A 4755-nucleotide genomic window follows, 5' to 3' on the forward strand; every position below is an offset into this window, starting at 1 on the left:
ATAACTTTATTAACGGATTAAGTTAAAGTTTAAAATTTACGGTAAAACAAAACAATACCGATATCCCTTAAAGTATAAAAAGAAACTTACTCAGATAATGCAGTCAATCACAAAGATTAGTAAATACCGTCAAGATGAGCCAGCAAGACAAAAAATTCAAAACATCCATTATCAAATTACGACAACGTTTGGAACAACTACAAGAACGGAGACCACGCACGAAATATGTACCAGTGGTCGAACCCAAATTAAAAATCAAGAGCGTAGTACATAAAGTGGTGAACAGTTCCAAAATGATAAAAGCAACTAAACAAGTAAGAGCAGTTAGCAGGAGTAATAACAGAAACGTCAAAATCTTACCAAAAGTAACACCGGCAGATCGCGCTACTAGTACACGCGCAATTGGATGGCGAAGAAGCAAAGTTCTATATGAAGAAAATGACCAAACCAACATCGCCACGGCTACAATAGACATCAACGCTAATACCTCGTCGTCGCAGCAAACAAGTAGAATCGTGTGGGAGCCCATCAAAACCCCGCACACGATATCTTCGAGGATATTATTGAGTTAGACTGCAATTGGCGTCAACTGGAGGCCATGATGGATAGACCAAATTCACCGCAACAAGCCATTTCAAGTGAGTCACCACTACCGAACGTAACTAGTCTAACGGAACCAGAAACAGCAATGAACGTTAATGTGATGTCGATACCCAAAAAGGTAAAATGTGTTACATGGCCAGAAGAATTACAAGCAGCAATAAATATAGCATATCAAAAGCATAAAACTGGGAAACGAATTGCATTTCGGCGATCATTCAATAACATCACATATCAAGTTCGGCTGAATCGTCAAGGTATAGCAGCAGTTCAAATTGTCAGATAACTCGCGCCGTTTATTTTTTTTTATCCAAAGAAGGAGGGAAATGTAAGGATGGAAATTTACAATTAATTTCCACCTACATAAAACATCATCACTCATACACATGAAACTCACCAACAAATTCTGAAGATATCTGAAATTAAAATTTAAATTGAATTAAAATTTGTTTACATATATATTAACTATATTATGTTTACTTGAAAATGCTCGCCTCTGCAGCACCCGTCAGCATTGTGACTTGGTTGTACAAACTATAATTGAAATATAATATTTGAAATAAAAATTAAGATTAATTAAAGAGAAAATATACGCACCATTGTTTTTTTTTTTATTTTATTAATACATTTTTTGTAAATAAAATTAACAAATTAAACAACAAAAGATAAAAACACCACCGAAACAACACGTTTTTGCAAACAAATCAAAACAATAGAATCGCGAAGTAAGAAACGAGAACTGTCAAAATATTCGCCGTAAGAGAGGCTCAAAGAGAAGTTGAGTGCACATACGAAGTACCGCACACAACATGAAATAGAAAATCAATAAACGGCAAAGTAAACAAGAATAATGTGCGATCAGCTGTAAACAAAATTATGGCGCTACACAAAAGCTCGGTCGAATGGTATATACCCATTCGCAATTTTCTTATACGAGAGACTTGGCATATAATCACTAAGGCACATACACCTAGTAAAAAAAATATATAAATTCAAGTCCAAAACAAAGGATAATTCCACATCAGGAATTATTAACACAAAGCTAAATCAATTTATTTCAATAATTCTACATCAAGAATTATTATACAAAGTCGAATTATATTATTTCAAGTGGTCGAATTACGTCTATCGTAAATAATATAATTTTACAGAACATTTATACAAACGATAATTCCACATCAGGAATTATTAACACAAAGCTAAAGCAATTTATTTCAGTAATTCTACATCAAGAATTATTATACAAAGTTGAATTATATTATTTCAAGTGGGCGAATTACGTCTATCGTAAATAATATAATTTTACAGAATATTTATGCAAAGGATAATTCCACATCAGGAATTATTAACACAAAGCTAAAGCAATTTATTTCAGTAATTCTACATCAAGAATTATTATACAAAGTTGAATTATATTATTTCAAGTGGTCGAATTACGTCTATCGTAAATAATATAATTTCACGGAATATATAAACAAAGGATAATTCTATATCAAGAATTATCGATACTAACCATATTTTTCCCCTTAGAAAACTTCAAACTATCAAAGTGAATCACAACATCCGAATAACTATTGGAAACACTACAGAGCATCCTGTTATAATCAAATCAATACAGAAAATCTAAGCTATCAAGGTGAATCACAACATCCGAATAACTCTTGGAAACACTACAGAGCATCCTGGTATAATCAAATCAATACAGGTCCTTTGGAAGATTTAAGCAGTTACTAATAATATTAAGCTAAAACTTTACCAATATTTGTTAATTTTAAAATTTTATTCAACTGAACAATAAAATACAGAAAACATAAGCGTGACTCTGAATATTTTAGTTATCTATAAAATTTATTGTAACGATCCTGGAGAGACTGATCATACCTCGGCAAATAAGCAACGACTGCAAGAAAGGGTCGTTACAAACTGTCTTGTCTTCTTTTTGCATTTCTCTTACGGCCAATATTTTGGCTTTTCTCGTCTTTCTAATTCTCTATTCTGCTGCTTTGTTTTGATTCTTGTGAAACGTGTATTAATCATAAAACTGTCAGATGGTTTTATATTTATTATAAAATAATATCTTTTATTATTAAACTGCAAGTGATGCAGAAAGAAGGTTTGCATGTTATTAATTATTTGAATATATTTCTATATTTAATTTTCGTGTTATTGCAGATCACTTCGATATATTACAACAGCCTGCAACAGGGTGGGTGTTGGTAAGTTGTTTAGAATAAATATCTTAAATATTAATTAATTTATTTCAATTGCAGTTTTTGCAACATTTATTACCAGTGAGTGTTCCTTTCGTAGTTTAACTATGAAAATCTAAAACATGTGATTTTTTATAAAAAATCTTATGTGTTTAGGTGTTTCATTTCGTGTTATTATCTTTAGTGCATGTTTATGTAGGTGGAAATTTAGTTTAAATATTCTTTACATAATGCAGATATATTTCAAAATATGTAAATAAATGAGATTGAAAGTATGGTTAAGTTTTAAAAAAAATATTTATTAAATGAATAACATTTACATGTAATTGTGTTGTAACCGTACAGGAATCTAATCTAAGTGAGCAATGCTCCTACTTTTATATCCATATAGTTTGAGCTTACAAATAAAGCTTTTTACTCAAAGCTTGCTCTGATCATAACTTAAAATCTATCTTATTCTCTATTATTTTCTCTTACAAATGATTTCGTGTCTTACATTTAACCCTACAAAGTGAGAGCGTGCAATAACACCACTCTTTCTAAAAGAAAGAGTCCGTTTCTTTAAATGAATTGAAATAACTGCTCTTATACAGCAGATGTTTCACAACTTTCTTGTTTTTGAAGTTGCTCACAAATTTCGTTTATTTGATGATTCATTTCTGCAATAATTTCATCAGGCTGTTTATACCTAGGTTTTGAGGAATTTTATTTACGTCTAGACTGTTTTATGGGTCTGCTCAATTTATGACTGCCGTATACGATAATAACAATTGTTGCCAAGAGTACAGTTAATGAGGTAATAGGATATTCCTTGAAGCGTTGTGTTGATGTTATAATTAAGTTTATGTTTTCAAGTTTAAGTTCTTCATTATGACTTTCTATGGATGGATGGAAATTTTAACTAATTTCCAAGCTACATACAATCAGTGTGGAGTTAATATCTACAATGAAAACTGGTTAATTTTTATTTTAAATTTAAAATGTAAATAACTTACCATAAACCCACCCCCGCATGCACGTAACTGCACCAAATGAATAAACCTAGAATTACATTAAAAATGCAAGGAATATAAAATATTGTTACGAATTTCATCAGAGTAGCAATGAAATGTTTAAATATTATTTAAACATTACGTCAATTGATATTTTTATAAAAAGTTAGTTTGGAATTTTGTTTTGAGTGAAGCTAAATTGGCTCCTAGTAAATACTAGCTCTTTTCAATACAATTAATAAAATAAGTAAAGTTTCTCCAATTCTCTAAAGTTCGTTTCATGTTTTACAAAATCCTGAGATACGAATAATCACGCAGGCGATTACGTAACAATATATTTAAACAAATAAATAATACACTTACCTTATTTATTATTTATATTATTATTTTTAATATTTGTAATATTTATTTATTTATATTTATAAATAAATATAAATAATAAGCCACACACTCCTGCACTATATAGAAAAAAAAATAAAAACACGTTTCTAAACAAGACAAAGCATGAAAGTTTTGGTTGAACTAAATACAAAGCACGGCGAATTCAAGAACACACGAAAACACAAAGCACAGAAATTACACCCAGGCGAACAACAGCAGCAAAACAGTAATACGTCTTTGCGAAACAAGTCAGTAGAACTATAGCGTCAAGGTAGTACGTACGTCTTGACTAGTAGTCTTGTATAGCGTAAAGGTAGTATATACGTCTTGACGAGTAGATTGTATATGTAGTTTTATATGTAAATCAAGCCAAGCTAGTCATGATATATCTTGACTAGTAGGTTTTTCTGTAGGTTTGAGTTAGGGTAGTAATACGTTCTAACATTAATGAATGCTAACCAAGGCTGTAACCCAGCATAACGCTTCTAATCTCCAGTTAACGACGTCTTCTGACAAAACACCAAGATTACACACGTGGAAACAACAATCGGAACAATCATCGAAGCACAATT

Source organism: Teleopsis dalmanni, chromosome 1, assembly GCF_002237135.1.
Source record: "Teleopsis dalmanni isolate 2A chromosome 1, ASM223713v2, whole genome shotgun sequence".
Classification (NCBI taxonomy): Eukaryota; Metazoa; Arthropoda; class Insecta; order Diptera; family Diopsidae; genus Teleopsis; species Teleopsis dalmanni.